General features: G+C 38.4%; 1 protein-coding gene and 1 pseudogene across 5 annotated transcripts in view; one reads left to right on the forward strand and one right to left on the reverse strand.

Annotated features, from left to right (window-relative positions):
• Positions 1-21552, forward strand: part of TAB2 (TGF-beta activated kinase 1 (MAP3K7) binding protein 2) — an 81554-nt gene that overhangs the window by 21765 nt on the left and 38237 nt on the right. For 2 of the 5 annotated variants that reach the window (XM_058534255.1, XM_058534252.1), the window contains exon 2: positions 4850-4998. The exons of 2 other annotated variants lie outside the window; for them this stretch is intronic. The gene's annotated coding sequence lies outside the window, so the exon portion shown is untranslated. Of the gene's footprint in view, positions 1-1741; positions 2125-4849; positions 4999-21552 lie in introns of those variants that run through there. One more of the 5 variants, XM_058534254.1, reaches the window with a different exon arrangement.
• LOC131399774 (large ribosomal subunit protein eL30-like) lies at positions 19012-19613 on the reverse strand (annotated as a pseudogene).

Below are 21552 nucleotides of genomic sequence, written 5' to 3' on the forward strand. Positions count from 1 at the left end.
ATAAATGGACTCATATTAATATTGTTATGTAAGTAAAATGTCTTAGAAATAGATGTCTTTTTTTTCCAGCAAAAATGAGGTAAAGTCCAACAATTACTCTTAAATTTAATTACTTAATATTTACTGTGTATAAACATATGCATTTATTTTATGATTCATACATCTAAAAAGGCAAATTTTGTCTTAAACTTTTATTCAGATTCTGCGACTGACTTGTATGATTTGAACTTTATGTTTTTCTTCTATTAAATAAGGATGTTGAAGGCCGGCCCCATGGCTTAGCGGTTAAGTGTGTGCGCTCTGCTACTGGGGGCCTGGGTTCGGATCCGGGCGCGCACCGACGCACCACTTGTCGGGCCGTGCTGAGGTCACGTCCCACATGCAGCAACTAGAAGGATGTGCAACTATGACACACAACTATCTACTGGGGCTTTGGGGAGAAACGGGGGGAAAAAAGAAGGAGGATTGGCAATAGATGTTAGCTCAGGGCCGGTCTTCCTCAGCAAAAAAAGAGGAGGATTGGCATGGATCCTGCCAATAGCTCAGGGCTGATCTTCCTCAAAAAAAAAAAAAAATAAGGATGTTGGACTAAATAATTTATAAGGCTCCTTTCAACGTCAGATTCTCTGATTCTGAATTTTGGTTTCATCAAGTGGAAGAGAAAGCGTCAACTACAACTTCAAGGAGGCTCTCCTGAGACTCTGCTGTAAGTGTGGGAGGGGTGCCAGAGGAAGAAGTGAGGATGAACGCCATGACTCTGCACCTACGTGCTTTAGACAGGCAGTGAGAAGCAGCGCAGAAATAAAGATCCTAAAGGAGAATGTGCACAGTGTTGACCAGAAAAGTTTTCAAGAAGAGCATGATCAGTAATCACTCAAGTTGATAGTCAGTCAGGTTAACACAATGTAGAGGCAGGAACCTGGGACCTGGGTTGGAAGGCCAGGAGCACATTTCTGGCCCTAACTCTGCTGCTATTGGAGTTTGATAATCAGTGCATTACTTAATTCTTTGAACCTTGCAAAATGAGGATAATAACTGCCTAGCCTTCGTCAGTGGTTTTTCATGAGGATCAGATGATGTGATGAGTTAGAAAGTCCCTAATAAAACTTGAAATATTCTGTGAACTTAAGTTATTGCAAAGTAGCAGATGAGGATCCTGAAGAGGTTGTTGGATTTGAATAAACTATTATCAGGGGAGGAAACCTGGGCCGGCCAGGTGGCGTAGTGGGTAAGTTTCGTGCCCCACTTGGGCCAACTGGGATTCACAGTTGCAAATCTCGTGTGTGGACCCATACACTGCTCATCAAGCTGTGCTGTGGTGGCATCCCGCATACAAAATGGAGGAGGATGGGCCAGATGTTAGCTCAGGGACAATCTTCCTCAGCAAAAAGAGGAGGATTGACAACAGATGTTAGCCCAAGGCCAGTCTTCCTCACCAAATAAAAAAATTAAAAATGCAAGAAACTTGAAGGCAGATTGAAACAGAGTTGAGGCCCCAGTACAACTACTCAGTGGAGCAGTGTGGTGAGGCACGAGTGGTGCTCGAGGGCTGGCTGCGCACAGCATGCACGCTCCTTACATCCCTGCTGCCGTTTTTGTCTGCATGTTTGTGTGTCTCGCTGGGTTAGGAGTGGGTAGAGGGCGGGAACTGCAGCTCATTCTGTTTCCTTGGTGCCTTGAATAGAGCAGCAGGTTTGTTTTTTTTTTTTTGAGGAAGATCAGCCCTGAGCTAACATCTGCCAATCCTCCTCTTTTTTTGCTGAGGAAGATTGGCCCTGGGCTAACATCCGTGCCCATCTTCCTCTAAAGTAGCAATTTTAATAAATAGCTTTGTGAATTACAACTTACTGAACAAGACTTAACTGGTAAGGAAAAATTTTGTGGTACGAGTATGTACGTGGATGTATGTTTAAGATAGTGAAGACTTAAATGTGTTCATAGGTTGAAGGGAGATTGAAAAGAAAGGGGATTGGCTTCCTCAAGGAAATGTGCAAGAAGGCGATAGGATCTGGAGCCACAGTGAAGGTGCTAGTCCTACTAGTAAAAGACTTCCCCGCAAAAACCACCAGAACCAGGAGGCATCAATTCAGTTACCATTGCATTCTCTAAAACTTCAAGCACCAGGTAACTAACAATTTCAGAATATAGAGGAAAAAAGGTAAACTTCCTGGTTCTTTTTATAAAGCCAGCATAACAAGACTGCACACCAGTCTCACAAAAGTTGGTGTAAAAAGATGCTTAATGAGACTACCAAGTGGAATCTAGCGTTACATTAACAATAATATAACCAAGTACAATTCACTCCAGGAGTGGAATGATAAATTAATTCATATTTGTAGGTGAGAGGGGGATATGAATATCTTGAGGGATGCCAAAAAGGAGAACACATTTATTTCTAATAAGAATCCTTAGTGAAACAAGAATAAATGAATATACCTAAGATTTTGTATATCTCAGACCAGAAGCCAGCGTTTTGTTACTAGAAATGGTTAAATACTGGAATTACTATTTTAGTATTCAGTGAAATACTAAATTCCTTGCAAAAAGTCATGAATCAGAAAAGGTCTGGCCAGCAATACTGTTACATAACATTGTCGTGGGAATGCTGGCCAATGTAATTAGACCAAAAAACAAAATAGGAGATGTAATTATTGAAAGGGAGGAGGCAAGTTTATTGTTTGTAGGTGACACATGTATATCTGGAAAAGCCAAAAAAATCAACTGAAACATTACTATGAGTAATGAGATTTCAATATGATAGCTAGTTATAAAATAAAAACAAGAATTAGTGGTTTATTTAAAGTGTTTTCTTGATGGTCTTGAAACTGAAGGCCTATCCATATGGGTTAATGAATGGAATCCTCTTTCTTATAAATACTCTTTTTTTGCCTTCTGGGGAATACGCAGACTTAGTTTAATCTTATCATCTCCAAGTAAATTGCAATCTATTTTGAATAAGACACTTTCTATGTTAACTTTTAGAAACTGTTCTGAATTAAACAGTGAATACATTTAGAATGTCTTGAAGGAAATTTTTTTTTTTTTCTTGTGGCTTGGGATACTTGCTCTATTACTTGGTAATGCCAGGGAAGGTGTAATCTGATCTTTGAGCCATATTTGGTAAATAATAATTTTGTGTGGAACCCACTGTTCTATCAGTAAGAGGAAAATTATTGCTCAAATGTAAGGCTTTTCTTTGCCCTTAAAGCATTTCCTGACTTAAAGACCAAGTTGTATCATGCATTGATTCCTTTTGTTTTTTAAAAAGCACTGTATTCCAGATCTATAACCTTTTAACAAGAGGCGTGTTGACAAAAGTATTTTCTATTTTACTTGGAGGGAGAGGAATTACGTCTTCTCGTTTACCACTAATTCCCTTTATATCCTAAATGTAAATTGTTGTTTTTATTTATCATCAGCTCTCAGAATTGAGCTCTCTCATACATTTGCTTTGTAGCTGTTCTGAAATCAATGTTGATAAATGTTTATATCTCTTAGGATGTGATGCAGTTATTCACACCTAAAGTTTGTTACACAGCTATTACTTTAGCATTTATGAAAATGAAAACTTAAGTATACTCGTCTATTTAGAACAAACCAATGTGTTTCATTCTTTGGTAATGCAGAAACGTGTATTCAGTACCTGCTGTGTGCCGGCTTGTTAGGTGCTTCATATGCTTCAGCTCATTCTCATGACAGTCCAGTGGGGTGGGGAGTGGTATCCCATTTTATAGAAAGGAAACTTCTTCCAAGTTTAAGTCCAAGGCCATACTGAAACCAGATTTGAACCTACGTCTGTCTCTCCCATAATTATTTCACCTACAACATGCCATCACAAAAGATGGAAAATATACATTTTTTAAAAAAACAGTTTTTATTCTATTTTGCTTTATTGTGTTGCTGGTTGCTAGAAATACAGGGAGTTGAGTTCTTATTGAATCCTTGTCTTCACTATGTTTTTTGTCCTGTTAAATTCTCACAATCTGCCATCATTGGAGAGCAGCAGAGAATTCAATTTGTTTTGACTTCTGTGGATTTTGTTTCTTAGAGGAACTCCTGAGAGTGCCAGCTCACCAAGCGTAAGAGCGTCCTTTCCAGCCCTAGTAATCCGATTAGTACAACAGTCTGCCATTTTTAGTTTCCTACCATTTCTGTAACCTTTGTAGCTGCAAGTTTTTTGTGTGTGTTTTTTTTTTTTAATATGGACCTAACAAATTAAAAAAGGAAAAAATCATTGAATCTATTTTGGTAATGGAAAAAAAGAATTTCCAGTGTGGTTAAGAACCACATCTTATGAGCTGTTCTTTGCCTCCTGTAAGAATTACCACATATTTTTAAAAACTGGAACTTGAAATTCAATTCGTTGCTTGGATGCATCTAAAGCATTTAAGAAACCTCTGAGAATTGATTGTAGGAAATTAGGGGAGCACTTAGAAGACCATTGGAAATAAGATAGCAAAAGAGAAGAGCAAAATGACCTGAAAATGAGGACTTCACAATTCCAGTTTTACCAATGAAAATGGATCTGTTGTTGTTTTTCTCTTATACTCTGTGGTCCCATATTGGACAGTCTGTTGCTAAAAGCGTAGAGATTTCATAAAGGCTACTGTTTCACTTTCTAGAATTGAAAGTCCAGAATAGAATTGACTAGATTAAGACAATGATTTATCTAATCTAAGTAGCATCTTTTGGGAACTTGTAATTTAAGAGACCCTTTTTCCACTTGAGAATATTTTATGTGAGAGACACTGGGGACCACCTCACTGCTGTTAGATCTCATAATGTTATCTGGTCACGTTTCTTGTTCTGCCTACCTCTAGTTTACTCTAGTTTCTCTTCTGCTTTCAAGGCTCCAGACCCAGTTCCTGGACCTGCCCTGGGAAAGAAGTATCCAGTAGAGATGAGCTCACTGCAGTTACTTAATTAAAAATTTGTAAGCTGCAGAAATGGCAATGGGCCAACCGAGAACAGCTACAGTTTGAATTTTTCTGTTTCCAGGTATGCTCAAGTCCATGGCACCCGTCAAACTTAGCCTCCGTAACTGCCTTACTATGAAATCTGTAATAACCAAAACTTGACTTTCAAAACTTGTGGTCATCTTGCTTTAAGTGTAGTAACATCCCTAACATCTAGGTAATATGTGGCTAGTGTTGACTTTAACATACCTTTTGCCTGAATATTTCTAATTTAACTTGTTTGCTAGTAGTAGCAAACTAATGCAGAAACAATTTAAGAAAAACAAATTTGAAATGCTATTGAGTTAAGCCCTGTATATGTACAAGAAGTACTCCTGTCGTCATTGAAAAGTAAACATTAAAAACAGAACTGTCTTCCTTTAAGAGGTTCACATATAACACAAGTAGTATAGGGAGTTAAATAAATGAAACCAGTTCTCTGTCCTGAGATCCTCAACTATTCTACACAACAAACGCCTTCACATGAAGAGTTAATATATTCTTCAGTAATTGGAAGTCATTAGTAAGATTTTTGGGTAGAACTAAATAATGTATTAATAGTACTTTTTTTTGTGTGTGTGTGAGGAAGATCAGCCCTGAGCTAACATCTGCCGATCCTCCTCTTTTTGCTGAGGAAGACTGGCCCTGGGCTAACATCCGTGCCCATCTTCTTCCACTTTATGTGGGACGCCGCCACAGCGTGGCTTGGCAAGCAGTGCATCGGTGCGCGTCCGGGATTTGAACCCAGGCCGCCAGCAGCGGAGTGCACGCCCTTAACCGCTACGCCATGGGGCCGGCCCCCCATATTAATAGTACTTTTGCCTGAAAAATTTAATTACATTTTAAATGTAAATATATAACTAATATTTGCTATATTTTTACTTGATTGAAAAAAGAAACCAAAGTCATAAATAAGTGGAATTGTCCTGGAATGTAACAACAAAACTAAAAACTGAGGTTTCCTGCTGCCTTAGATTTTAACTGAGAGAAAATTACTTATGAATGGTTAGAGGGCTGTGGTCAGTTAGCTTTTAAGGACGTTTATTGCTTTTACCAATTTGTATAGGTTTAGAAACAGAATTAATCCATAAAAGGTGACTTTATTTACTAAACGGGTAGATAACCATGCATGTTTTTTGATTTTAAAGTTTAATTCACATAGGTCAGAGATTACCCAAAATTGAACAGGAATTTTATATCCCAATTGTGATTTTAAAAGATGATTCTAATATTCTAGGTGTGCTTTATAGTCCCTCCTTCAGTCTTAATGCATAATGAATTTAATGTCAGCCAATCTAGTCAGCATTAGGTCACTGATTATGTGCCACATTATTTATTTGGTATTGAAAGAATTATGTCTCAATGAGTATTGAATTAGGACTGGAAAGGGAGCTACTGCCAGAGTTGTTATAGGGTCATTATCACTGTTAGGTGAATTGAAGCAAATTAAAGGTAGAATTGCATCTGAATTTCAAGTCTTATACTGGGGCTATTAGTAATGGTGAAATTTTGTACATTATTGAATGCAGATTCTGTATAAAACACTGCTAGGCACAGTAGGGATGTAGAAATGAAGAAACCTTGCTTTCAGTGAGCTTACAGACAAGTAATACCAAAAAAAGTGTAATAGAGGTACAAACAATGTACTTGAGAGTACCAAAAAGAATTAACTTTGTGGGGAAGGTAATATTTCTACTGAGCCTTGAAGGATAGATAGAATTCTTTAGTGAGAGTGGCAAGAGTATTTCTAAGTTATGGAAGTGAAAGTATTATAAGTTCTAGAAATTGTGAGCAGACTAGTGTGCCTCAAGAATAGTGGGGTACAGACGGAAAGGATGAGAGATGAAGTGATGTCATATGTGCTTTCAAATGTCAGGTGAAGGAGGTGGGTCTTCGTTCAGTAGGTAGTGGGAGCCCATTCGAGATTTCTTAGCGTTGGCGCACTTCAGTCCGTGAGTCTCGGAAAGCTGGCTGCTGCAGAGTGAGGGTTGACGTGCTGGGATGAAGATTCGGCGGTAGTGTTGCCCAGTGAAGGACCAGGTTTGTTGTTATGCACGTGAGGCACTACTGTGTGTGCAGTTTTACCTGCAGTTCTCACTGCGTCTTGACTACAGGGCTGTGGTGGGAAGTAACTGGAATAGTGTGAGTTACCCGTGTCTGCAGGACCTGGCGGGCAGTAAGATCTGAGCAGAGTGACTATACTGTCAGCCCGGAGGAAGGTGTTCTTGCCCGCCTCCAGGTGTGGCAACTCTCTGTAGGAGGACTGTGTGCGTTGCGGGGCTGTAAGCGTAGGACAGGAACAGCACACTTCTTTCCTTACCTCTACCTCTTTCCTGTAGACAATTGACCACCTCGTTGGTGCATGAGCACTGCTTGCTCAGTTTGAGAGCTGCTCATTAGTTCACACTGAGTGAACCTTGGGTGGAGAAAAAAGAGACCTGGCTTTTTTTGTTCTAACAGTGGACGATAAATTAGGAGACTAAGCATAGAAATAGTCATGTACCTAAACATACAAGCCCATAGGTAACATTTAAATTGCCACGTACTGTGTATCTCATCTGTCAAGCATCCTGGTAATTGGTAATTGTTGCAGCTGTGAACCATATCAGTAACAGTTTCAGCGTAGATAACGCGGGCTTTAAGTTATTTGAAAGTATATATAGTTGGCTGAGTACATGTACTTTCAAATAACTCCTTCTATTCCACTCTTACTCTCCTGTGCACATATCAGAATTCAAGTTATGTTATCAGGAAATATATAGGAAGTAATTTTGTAGGGAAAATATTCTGCTCTAAATATCTCAATCATTTAGGCTTAACTATACAAGTAATACATGAATATATATTCTTAGAAAAACTTAAAACATAACCGAGGTGACTAAATCTCCTTGGACCACCTTCCATCCATGTGTCCCTTTACCCAGCCCCCTCTCCAAAATAGTGTGTATCCTTTCAGAACCTTTCCTATGCACTTACTTAAAAATATCTGTTTAAAAAATACATTTTTTGTAACTTTGTTTTTTGCACAAAGGGCATCATGATATGTGGACTCTGCATCTTACTTTTTTTTATTTGGTAATGTCTCATAGGTCTTTTCATGTAATTACTTGGATATTTTACTCCACTTAAAAAAAAAACAACACAGCTGCCTGCTATTCCTTAGTATTGCTGTGCAATAATTTACTTATTCATTCCTCGGGGGACATTTAGGTTGTTTTTAGTAACACGCTGAGGTGACCATCTTTGTTTGCTCCTCTTTAAACACATGTTCTTATTTCTAGATTAGATGCTTTAATTTATATAGATACAGATAGAGAGATAGAACTCTGCTACTTAATTAGTCACAAATTTTGTTCAGCCCGCCTAACACCTGGTTGCAGTAGCAGTGAGTGGTGACACCACGGTTGCAAACTGCTGGCTTTGAATACTGACCTGCTACTGACTTAGTTGGAACTCTGGACATGTCTCTTCAAATGTCTCACCATGATTCTCTTCAGTTAAAAAAATGGTCTAACGGGCCGACCCAGTGGCGCAAGCGGTTAAGTGCGCGCGCTCTGCTTCGGCGGCCCGGAGTTCACAGATTCTGATCCTGGGCGCGCACCGACGCACTGCTTATCAAGCCATGCTGTGGCAGCGTCCCATATAAAGTAGAGGAAGATGGGCACAGATGTTAGCTCAGGGCTGATCTTCCTCACAAAAAAAAAAAAAAAAATGGTCTAACAGATGTCCTTTCTGCTTCACGTTTGGGGAAGATAAAGTGAGATAACAGATATGTGCTATAAGAAATCCAATATAAATATGAATTCTACTAGATTATAATCTTCTCAAAAGCAAGAACTGTATTTTATTCATCTTTACATATTTGGAGCACGTTGCCTGGCATATAGTGGACAGTTTGTAGAATGGATCCCAGAAATGAAAGTGAACCAAAAAGTGGGTCATATCTGTGAGAAAGTTCCAGACCAGTAGAATTTTCTTAGATGTACCTCTTATATTATCTGGAATCTGTACATTTTTCACTGAAAATCTCCCACTTTTTCAACCTTATCTCACTTCCCTGCTGCACTACAGCCCTAATTCTTCAAATTTATCACCTTCTTTTATGGCCTTTTCTGCAACACAAACCATTGTCAGTGTTACCTGCAAGACTTGATTATTAATCGCTATTGGCTAGGCCCAAGCACTGCATTCTTGGTGACGTTTCTCCTCCCTCTCCTCGGTTCCTAAGTTGTAGGTGCTTCTTCGTCTTGACCTCCGTTGCGGCTTATGCACCTAAATGGCACAGAATGGATGTTGCTGAATGCATGCCCGCCCGCCTCTGGGCCTTGGCGGGATGTCACAGAACCCCCAGGCAGGCCTGGAACTGCAGAGAGAAATCGCTTGAGTCGAGAAAGTGAGAGGCGTGTTGTTCGTGCTGACTCGTGGGACGCAGCATGTCTGGTGCAGAGGAGGACCATTAAGATCTTCTAGGATGTGCCGCTGCCTCCCCCGCTCCTTCAGCCTCGTCTTTCCTCACAGTTTGTCCTTGTCGGTCTCGCTCCCTGCCCTTCAACGTTAGACAGCTACTTGTGGTTTCCCGAACTTGCCGTGCTGTCTTACTCCTGTGAGTCTTTGTCCAGGCAGCTGATCATGTCTGAAAGATTCTTTCCCGAGATACCTCACCTGTTCACCTGGTGAGCACATTTTCATTTTCTGAGACCCAGCTTAGGGGCCGCCTTCATAAGGAATCCTTTCTTCAGCTCTTCCCCCTTGCTCACAATTGACTGGTCCCTCCTTTGTTCCCCTGTGCAACAGCTCAGTTATTACATTTTTTGTTGATGTGTTTGTCTTCCCCTACTAAAGTGTAAATTTCTTGAACATAGGCAACTGTGCTTTTATTAATTTTAATATTTTCAGCACTCATTATAGTATAGAGTAAGTAGTAGGCACTCAACAAAAGTTGAGTAAGCAATGTATATATAGTACATATGAAAATATATAAAAATAATGCATTAGAAAATGTGTTATTTCATAAATCAGAATGTTAAGTAGATGATCACTTTCATATGTTATGGTTCAAATTTCATATTTCATTAGGAAAGTCCTTATAGATTTATAGATAAGTATTGTAAAGTGAGATTTTTTTTGTGCAATTATATTATACAATTTAAAATATTATTAAATTGGATGTTCTCTAAGGTTGTCTGTAATTGGAGAATTATGAAATAGATTTATATATAATAAAGCTGCTGAGGTAGAAGTTTCTATACGGTTCTGAGATTATTCTTGATCATCTAATGTAAAACTCATTCACCATAACTAAAACAAAACTGATAGGCAAGTGTACAACAGTTTCACAGTGTTAGATTTGAAAGACTGGCACATACTTAACAAAATTATTGTATTGTATTTTAGTGACTTCATTCAATTTAATATTGTTTTAACTTTCCTCATTTTGAATTCTCTAAAATTTCTTTAGAAGATTCTGAATACTATTATAGTAACGAAATCTTTTGTTTAAATGTTTTCTTTTGCATACTGATTTTTATATATTTTCTCCCTTAGCAGACTTAGCAGTCTCATGATTCACAGCAGTTGTCAGGTGTATGTGTATAATTTAAAAATTGCTGATTTAACTTTTTGTTAGTTATTAAAGGTTTTAAGAGAGCAATAATAATAGCTATCTGTTTACACTACACTGTGTCTAACTCATGAACTTAATCATCATGCCCCCAATGCTGTCACACACACACATACCCACCCACCCACCCACCCATAGCTGGCCAGCAGTCCACCCTGGGGAAAGGTTACCTGAGGGCCACGACATTAGAAAGAAGACAGCCACAGAAAAAAACATGGGCCAAGTAAGGGATTGAAACTGCATGGGGACCAGTTGGTGAAACTTCTCATAACTTTCTCTGAATCTTCATATTAAGATGCCATTTTAGATTAATATTTTAACCAAATTATTAAATTTTCACATGTCATTGAGTTCATTGGTTCATCACAGATGTTTACATTTGATGTAAGAGGAAAACTGATTCTTTCAAGTGCTTTCATTTTCTTTTCTCCTCTTTTTTTCCCTTTTACTCATAAATAGGAACTTATCACGTATTTTTACCGGTTTCTTTTAAAAGTGATATATATGCACAGGCTGGATTATCCAAAAATTACAGTAAAAAAGGGGCACGGAAAGGTAACTTTGTTTCTGTCTTAAAGCCCTAATGTATTGGAAAATAATGAGGAAGGATCTGGAAAACACGCACAAGGTAGTTAGTTATATAATATGTTTTGATGAATTATAACCATTCTGTCTTAGATTTGTTGCACTTTTCTTGATCCTTAGAAAATGGTAGCACTCACCACAAACCACAATACATAAATTGCCAAGTGTGGCTGACTTGCACATTCCTTTTAGAAGAACTTATAACTAGAAAGCCTTTTAACCATAAGAAATGATCAGCACGCATGGACCTGAGGCAATGTAGTAAATGAGAAAATTCGGAAATTTTCCTTTTAAGAGGAGGTGGTGTAGATTGTTATGTTACTTCAACTGCTAATGTTTATTGTTTTTCTTTAGAAAGTAAATTATTGTAGGCTCATACATAAAGTTGAGAAATCCATTTTCTGGTAACATAATCCTTTGCTCCCTTCAAGCTTTTGAATAACACTAAATCTGAACATAATAGCTAACTTAGAGTAAGTAGCATTTAGATGACTAATTTGGTATGTTTCTGTTATTTTTGCAAATAACTCATTATCTATGTAAAATGATTTAATATTACAGCTGTTTTATGCTAAGCCTTATGCTAAAGATGGATTGTAATTATCTTGTTTTTAGTCTTAAATGGTGATAGTATTTGAATTTTAGATTTTTAATTGTATAGCTATAATTCTTTTTTTTGTGTGTGTGTGTGTGAGAAAGATCAGCCCTGAGCTAACGTCCATGCTAATCCTCCTCTTTTTGCTGAGGAAGACCAGCTCTGAGCTAACATCTATTGCCAGTCCTCCTCCTTTTTTTCCCCCAAAGCCCCAGTAGATAGCTGTATGTCATAGTTGCACATCCTTCTAGTTGCTGTATGTGGGACGCGGCCTCAGCACGGCCGAAGAAGCGGTGCGTCGGTGCGCGCCCGGGATCCGAACCCAGGCCGCCAGCGGGGGAGCACGCGCACTGAACCGCTAAGCCACTGGGCCGGCCCTTTATAATTCTTGCATTTTAACTCAGAAAAATAACTTGATATTATAGATTTTGGCGGGAAAGTTTGCTTTACCTTAGTAAAGTTGTAACATCATGCTACAAGAAATATAATTCTAATAATTTGTTGTTAAAAATAATTTTGAAATTTTTTATATTCAATGACATTCGTAGATTCTTTTAAAATTAATTGTGAAGTGTATCAACTATTAGCTAACTGACTTTTGATGTAATACTTACATAATACATCAATAATGTAAAAAGGTGTTTAAAATAGCAGGTAAAATGATTTTTGGGGGGGGGGCAGTGTTTAGATCAAAAGGTTTCAAAACTTGCCTTAACTTTTATTTTAAAAATTATAGCATCATTCAGTTATTCTTACTGCGTATCACTGCTGCTTTCTGTGGTGAAAATATTGTTTAAGAATAACTCACTGCACAATCTGATAATGTCAGCCAATCCACAGAAGAGATGCAAATTATAATTATTCATGAGAAACTGTTAACATCATATTGACCGCCAAATAGATAAGTTGAAACATTCTCCCTTCTCGTTAGGCATCCTGGGGAAGGTAATGTTAACAATTGTTAAGGTCAGAGGGGCTTTGCCGTATAGAGAGTTCTGTTAAAATTTGACATGTGTTCCATGCTATGCAAATCATGCAGAAAAAAAAAAATCCAGAGGGCTTATAGAAAAACTGGAATTCAAGGTACAACAGTCAGAAACTTCATGCATGAACATTAAAGATAGGAACCTGAAAAAACGTGATAGTGGGCCAGCCCCATGGCGTAGTGGTTAAGTTCGGTGCACTCTGCTTCAGCGGCCCAGGTTTGGGGGTTCAGATCCCAGGCGCAGACCTACACCACTTGTGAGCCACGCTCTGGCAGCATCCCACATATCAAGTACAGGAAGTAGAGGAAGATGGGCACAGATGTTGTCTCAGGACTAATCTTCCTCAAGCGAAAGAAAAACAAGGTTGGCAACAGATGTTAGCTCAGGGATAATTTTCCTCAGCAAAAAAAAAAAAAAAAGTATAGTTTTACACATGTTAAATGGTTAAGAAACATATAAATACTTATGCAATATTTATGCAAATAAATGTTGTACTTTGCTTTGAAAAAGACCAAAGTTTGCTTATGGAAGTGAGCTTGTTATTGTGACGTGGTCAGAGAAGGGTTTTCTGAAGTCAGAAGGAACGTGGTAATACAAGATGTGGATGGGTATGACCGATTGCACACAGATGTGGTGAGCTGAGGTAGCTGACGGATGTTTGAGGTGTGTTCATATTGATGTTTTGTGTATTCATCTTCTGAGTCTGGTTGTCTGCATTCACCTAGGGTTTCCTGGTCTTTCACAGATGAAATCATAGCAAAATTCCCTTAATGCTCAAATTGTTCCCTAATACCTCAAATTGCAGTGGAACAAGTTTGCAGTTTCTCAAGTGTAGCACAGCTGAAGGTGAGGGAAACACTTTAGTTTGGAGGGGTAGATACCTCTTTTTATAATAGTCTGTAAAGTCTAGATGTGTTCTGATGCGTGTTAGAGATTTATTGTAACAAGTATTTACAGACCATCTCCTGCTTGCCATACACTTTCTGAGTATTTGGGTTACAGCAGTGAACAAGGTCGTCTCTCACTTTTAAACTAACATTACTTGTGTAAAGAATTTTGTTTGTTGTCAAGGGTGGGTTTTAAGAAGTAAAATTGGATAGATGGATGGAAGAGGCAGTTTAGCAAGGAGTCTAGTGGCAATAAGGCTTTGCTCTAACCTCTTAAGTTATCTACTTTTATAGGATGATTCTCTAGGGCCCTGTCCAACTCAAGATTCCATTGCTTACAGAGCAAACTATCATCTCTAGAGGTTACTATGGAAACCAGAATTAAATTTTAGGATGGTATATATGTTAAAGTGGAAAGACCTCCTTAACTTCTTGTCCATAAGCTAAAGGAGGATCCTAAATGCAGTTGAGAAGTGAATTTTAGTTTTCTGTATGTCATCCTAGTTCTCTTTGATATTTAATATAAACTGTATTTTTCTTTGTTAGAATGCTTAAATTTGTTCTGGGAAAACTCAAATCATGTAAGAATGGGGCAAAGATAACATGATATATATATAGTTTTACCTAATAATATTAAAACTTGAGTGTTAGTGTATCTCTAGGCCTTGTACAATAAACGCCACTATACACTTGCAGCCTTCATAGGCCTCTTGTCTTCTCCTGTAACTACTCCCCACCTTGAACTCTTTCTTTGTAATCCCCTTCCTTCCTTCTGTCCCTCCTTCTTTTAGCCAGACTGGTGACTGACTCAGTGTCTCCAGAATCTGCCTAGTATTTGGTTGCCTTGCTTCATACTTGAACCTTCTTATTTAAGTACCCATGATTCAAACCCTTCTGCTCCCTCCCTCAGCCCAGAGAGCCTTTTAAACGCCTGTAGCACAGTCTTTACCACTTAGCTGGCACTTACGTACAACCTGGTATTGTTTGGTTTTTCAGGGAGTTTTGTCCGAGTTCCCCAGTTATACGAGTTATTTGTCCCATGTACGTGGGAAAGGAAGGGCTCAAAGGTTCAGTCAACTCCTTCAATATTCTGCAGCCAGAATAACATGCAGACCTGTGTGCTAGGTTTTGTTCCTTTGTGCTTTGTGGAAATTCATGATATTCAGAACACAGGCTTATTACTACCAGTGTTTATATTTTCTGCTACAGGCCAGGCAGGTTGAGTACAATTAATTTTCACTATGGTATCACTAATCCTTGAAATTCTTTAAGTTGTTTTCTCCATTTTACAAAAAAGAAATGATAGTATTAATGGCCAATACTTACATAAGCTATTTTATTTACTTGTGTGCTTACTATGTGCTCTTTTTTATTATCTTACATGTATGACTCATTTAATTCTCAGAACCATATGAGGTAGTCTATCATCACCATTTTATAGATGAGGAAACTGAGGCACCGAGATTTTAAATGATTTGCCCAAAAAGACACTACAAGTAAGTGGCAAATTAGATTTCATAAGTAAATGAGCACAAGTTGTAGAATCCTAAAATTTATACTTAACCAGTCATCACCGTGTCAGATACTGTGCACTTTATTGACAGTAAAGTGTATTTACAGTAAAGATATTTACTTTATCTCATTTGTCTCATAAAATGAGACGATGCCCACTGATACAGAATTGAGGTTGCAATATTAAGCAATGTTAGGTTATCTCTGTTTTTAACTATTAACATGTTCTTTTGCCATAAAATTTTAGAAACAAATGGCTAAAGTAGAATACATTTTCTGGAAATTCTACTCTTAGAATATTCTACTCTTTAGGAAAGTTTAAGCCTGTCTCAGAGTGACATTTAATTTATTCATTGATTTCCTTCTTTGATAAGACTTTAATAGTAAAGGCCAATACTTCAGCTGTCCAGTTTAAATTATATAACCTAAGCAGTTTACACAAAGTACATTACCAGTTACTCCATTTATTTTAAAAGGTGGATGTTGGGGAATTGAGCTTGGCTCCGTCTTTTACTTTGTACGCTACCTCCTGGTCAGGAGCGGTCACCTTCAGTCTTTGATGTACTTTTCCATATCTTTGTAGTCATTGTTTTGGGGTTTTGTTTGTTTTTTAGCATGTTATCAAGGCAGTTTGTTTGTTAGAAAGTAATGCATCTCATCTAATTCTGTAACTTGAGTAGAATAATAATGTTTCCCTCTCACCCCCTCCCTCCCTTTTGTCCCTGTTTCCCCTGCGGTTAGAATTGCCAAGAGCTTTGCTGTTTTATTGGACTTGATAAAAAGCCAGGTTTTGGTCACATATGTTAGTGAATATTATATGTCACATTAATATAATATATATTACTACATATATGTGTGTGTGTCACATTAATATTCTACAGTTTTTTCATTAAGGACACACACACTTTTCTTCCCAAAATGCTAGTATGGGAAAGGACCTTGGAGATATAGTCCATCCTTCCTAATAGACTAAGGGCCTAGGCTAACAGTATTTATAGAGAAAAGCAATGTAAACGCTGAATATGGATTTAAGCAAAAATTGTGAAATAAGTAATTAGGCAAATCGTCATAGGAGTGGAGAAGCGTATTCTATATATATGGGATAAGAACTGAGTCATAAAGCTAAATCTTCATTTTCCACAGTAGGAAATCCATAGATAATGTGTAAAATTGAAAAATCAAGAAATAACCCTACAATCGTCTTGTTTGGGAACGTGGAGAAACAGCTCAAGTGTTGGATAAGAGTGGAGAGGCATGAGGCAGGGAAATTGCTGGTTTCCCTGATCAACTTTGTAGTACTCTTTGGCTTTTTAAACTATGTACATGTTCTGTTCTTTAAAATTTTATTTGAATGTTTTATTGTAGGATATGTGGTGTTAAAATATTTCCTGAACGGGGGCCAGCCGATTGGTGTAGCGGTTAAGTTCACATGCTCTGCTTCAGCAGCCCACGTTTCGCGGGTTTGGATCCCGGGCGTGAACCTACACACCGCTCATCAAGCCATGCTGTGGCAGTGTCCCGTATACAAAGTAGAGGAAAATTGGCATAGATGTTAGCTCAGGGACCATCTTCTGCAAGCAAAAGAGGAAGATTGGCAACAGATGTTAGCTCAGGGCCAATCTTCCTCACCAAAAAAAAATACATATTTCCTGAACAGAAAATTAATTATGAAGGTGTTTTAAAATCATTTTTTATATATAGATACTGTTTAATTGTTTGAGATAGAAGGAATGTTGGCCTTTAGGGAAAAAATTAATAATGACTGTATAATGTTTTATAGGTAATATAACTAAGAATATTTTTCTTCAGGTGTTCTTAAATTATATGGTAGGATTATCTCATTAACACTCAGAATTTAATTAATGCCAGTACCAAAGATGCCTCTCAAATGTTTTTTCTGCAGCCCAGACCTCTCCTCTGAGCTCCAGCCCCATGTATCCCAACTCCCTGTGTGATATCTCTGTTTTGATGTTCTAAAGTTACCCTAGACTCAGCATGTTCAAAACCAAGCCTGTCATCTACCCCTTTGTTTTCTTGGACCTTTTCCGTTGTTCCGTAGTTCATAGGTGCGACTGCTGTCCTGGCGAGCAAATCAGAAATCAACTTTGACACTTCCTTCTTCACCCCAGTATCTAATCATCACCAAGTTCTATTAATTTTTATTGCATAAATATCCCTTGTTTTTCTTTCTCCCCAGTCTCCATTGCTATCTCTGCAATACAAACTATTACTTATTCCTGGCTAGACTACAGCAGTAGTTTTCTAAGTGGTCTTCTTATATACTCTTTTGCCCTTTTCTCCATAATATAGCCATTCTTCGTACATAACATGATTTCTTGATCATGTCACCTTCTCTGCCTCTGAGCTTAAATCCTTCAGTGGCTTTCCATTACTCTGATGATAAAACCTCCAAATTTTAATAGCCTATAAGGCAATTCATGATTTGGGCCCTTTTTTCTTGCTCTCTGCTCTTTATAGTTTTTCCTAATGTACCATGCTCCCTTCCACTCCGTGTTTTTGAATGATGCAAAAGAGATGAAAAAAATGACCGTGATAGTAACAAGAAAGACTGAGATGGCAGCCAGCACATCTGGTAGCAGAAGGAGGCAGACAGAAGATAAAATAGTGGGCAAAAGGTTATCTAAATGATGAATTTACATCGATGTGCCCTTAATCCAGGAATTTCTGTGCCCTAGAGAGCAGGGGCCTTGACTCCATGCGTGTGTCTCCAGCACAGTATCTGCTGCATACGAGGCGCTCCTGAAGTTCACGCATCCTGGGTAGATAGATGACGATAGTCCAGTTGTAAATACTGTTACTCAGTTGCCTCATAAATTCCCAAACTTCAGTCAGACCTGTAAGTCCCATTGCTTTTCTTTGTGGTTATTTTTTAATCTGGAGACTATGGTCTCTCTTTGTGGGTACAGTTAAACAGTTAGCTGGGTTATGCTCTTCGAGTCCTGGAACAAGTCACCATGATAAATGGTGGTGAATATGAAGACTTGCTAACTGTCACAGCCTGAGGTCTGAGTGAGCCATTCAATGATACTTAGTACTCTGCACTGTCACGATAATCATTGGGAGGTCAGAAATAAGTTCTTTACATACTCTTTAAGAAAGGAAAGAATATGGCACATTTTATAAACCTTTCCAATATATTTACTGTTAGATTCTGTAGTACTGTACATACTCTGCTACTATTTAGAGTCCTTAAGAAATGAATCCTGGATCATTTGAGCTGGCGGCAGTTTAGGAGCCAAAACTTTGCACCTAATGCTAGAAACATTTTTATAAAGTATGATTTCTTTATTCTTTTCTCAGAAGAGCAGTCATTTTGTATCTTACCATAGAAAGTGTGTTTCTATTTATTATTAGAAATAATTTTCCAGATTAAGTTATAAGGTATTTCTTGGTTTTCCTTTTGAAATGAAATAAATACCTGTTTGTTTGTTTCAGTAATGTATTTAGTTGTAAAACTTATTTACTCACCCACAAAGGCTACATTTAAAAATTATTTTGCCTTGTTCAAGTTTACTTTTGCTGAAAGTAGAATGTGGGTTGATTGTTTATTTTCCCTTTCATCACTTATATTATGTCATGTTACTATCTTCTGGCCTCCATTGTTGCTGATGAGAAGTCAGCGTTCATTCAAATTGTCGTTTCCCTGTGTGTCATTTCTTTGGCTACTTTCAAGATTTTCTTTTTCTTTGGTTTTTAGCAGTTTGACTGTTATGCCTATGTGTGGTTTTCTCTGGCTTTTCCTGTTTAGGGTTTGCTGATCTTCTTGATCCAGTTCTTTTTGTTTTGTTTTATTTTTGTTGTTTTTAAAACAGACTTTGGCCAATTGTATTAAAGAAAAATTTTGCCTGATTTACCTTTCACCGGTCTGTCCTGGCATGCTTCTAATAATATCAGAATCACCTGGATCAGTGGCAGCTGGTGTGCGTACTCTGTGGTATTTTCCACCCACTGTGCCTAATTCAGTATTATTGCCACTGTAGTGATGGACACCAGTTTTGGCCAACATAGTGTAATACTGTATTTCAGATTTCCTCAAGGCTAGGCACTTCGTGAGGATGACTGATTTTGCTCTGTTTTGTCTAATTGCTTTCATAGTCTGCTTGTACCCCAGCACGTCCTCCCACTTTTCGTGAGGAATCGAAGCCTAGAGTTGATCAGCTCCAGCAACCTTCTGTCTTCTTCGCAGCCACCACTTTCCTGCCTTAGGGGTGGGTGGCCCCCAACCGGGAGTAGCTGCCAGGGTGGCAGGGGAGCCAGTCACCGTCTTCTTGATGTATACATTTATATCTTTTACTAACTTGGGGAAATTTTTAGCCACTGTTTCTTCAAATACTTTTTCTACCCCATTCTTTCTCCTCTTTCCTTCTGGATCTCCAATTACAGGCATGTTAGAGTTTTTGATACTTTTCCACAGGTCTCTGAGGTTTGGTCCCCCACCACCACCACCGTCATTTTTTTCCTCCGTCCTTCAGGTTGGAATAATTCCTATTGCTTTGTCTTCAAGTTCACTACCTCTTTCTTCTGTCATTTCCAATCTGAGGTTAAATCCATCGAGTGATTTTTTTTATCTCACACGTTTTATTTTTCACTTCTTAAATTTGCATTTGGTTCTTTTTTTTTTTAAAGTTTCTCTTTTTTGTGCTGAGAGACTCAAGCATATTTGCCCTTACATCCTTGAGCATAGTTAAAATAGCTGCGTTAAAATCCTTGTGTGCTGTTTCTAGCATCTGGGTCAGCTTGGGCTTGGTTTCCTTTGGTTTCCTTTTCTCTTGAACATGGGTCCATTTTTCCTATTTCTTGTGTGCAATAATTTTGGATTGTATCCTGGACATTATGAATGAGACATTGTGGAGACTGGATTCTATTGTGTTCCTCCAGTGAGTTTATGTTTGGTTGGTTGGTTGGTTTGCTTGCTTACTTGCCTGTTTGTTTTAGTAGGCAGTTAACTTGGCTGAACTCAGACTATAAACTCTGAAATTCTAGTTCAGTTATTTTAGCCTTAGCCTGGCTGCTTGGAATTTGTCACGTATGTGTAATTGGGGATCAGAGGTCTGTGCAGGATTATACATAGAATTTAGTGCTGCTCTCCTTTCTGTGATTTAATCAGCCACAACAGCTGAAAACCGCGTTATGCCAAAGTCTGTCATTTGGTTCACTAAGCAAGTAAGACTGCAGATTTTCTGTCTGGGTTTTAGCTACCCAAACCAACTGGGCCTGCTCTCTGGCTAAAAGCCATTCAAACAATGGCAGGTCACCCCACACTATTCCGTTCTTCTAAGTCCTGACTCCCTTCTTCTCCTCCCACCCCCAGCACCACCACCCCACCCCACCCCACCCCATTGCTCTTTCTGCCTTCTGCCTTCAAGTAGTTGTTTTTTTAATACTTTTCTAGTATTTATAGTTGTTGTTCGTGAGGGAATTGGTCCAGTAAGAGCTACTCAGCCATTACAGGAAGTGGAACCCCTAAAATACAATTGTACATTTGAACAGTTTTCTCATTTTTGTACTTGCTAGTCTATATTAGAAAAGCAAGAAAGTGTGATGAGTTTTTCAAAGAACTTTAGAGATTTCTGTATATGTTTTTATAATGGAGTAAGTTGAAATTTATTTTCATGATTCATCCTTTTAAATAATAAAGGTGGTCCTGAATTAGACTATTTATTTACCCCTTCCTTAAATTGTATATAAATTTCCAAATTTAGATCATTTGAAATGTGTTTTGGAAGCAAAGTAATATGAAGAAACCAGACAGTAAAACTTTAATTTCATCCAACAAGTGTTGCATCTTTGACCTAGATCCTGGGGACACAGCAGTGAACTTCAACATTCTTGATCCTGTGGAGCTAACATTTTGGGGATAGATGGATAGATAATAAATAAACATATGTCAGGTATTGATAAATGCTATAAAGAAAAAGCAGGATATGAGGATGTGTTGGGGGAGGCAAGTCTGGTGTTCTTTGAGATGGAGAGGTTGGTCAGGGAAGCCATCTCTGCAGAAACGACATTTGATCAGAGATCTTACTGAGGTAAAGCAGGAGCCATTTGAGGATCTGGGGGAAAAGTGTTCTGGACAGAAGAGCACAAGTCCAGAAGCCCTAGGGAGGATTGAGCTTGGCGTCTTTGAGAAGTAACCCGAACCAAGGGAACTCAGTTTGGAACTGAAGGAACAAGGAGAGTAGTAGGAAATGAACTCCGAGGCATGGCAGTTTGCCAGGGGCCTTGTCTTTTGGATTTTGAGCAGGAGGAATGATTGCTCTGATTTACTTTTCAAAAAGATCACAGCACCCAATAGGATGGGGTTTAGGGCAGAACAAAGAGTGAAGGCAGGGAGGAGACCAGTCGGGAGACCTTGGCAGTGGTTGTCCAGTGAATTATGATGTCAGCTCGG

Source organism: Diceros bicornis, chromosome 39 (genome assembly GCF_020826845.1).
Source record: "Diceros bicornis minor isolate mBicDic1 chromosome 39, mDicBic1.mat.cur, whole genome shotgun sequence".
In the NCBI taxonomy this organism is placed as follows: domain Eukaryota; kingdom Metazoa; phylum Chordata; class Mammalia; order Perissodactyla; family Rhinocerotidae; genus Diceros; species Diceros bicornis.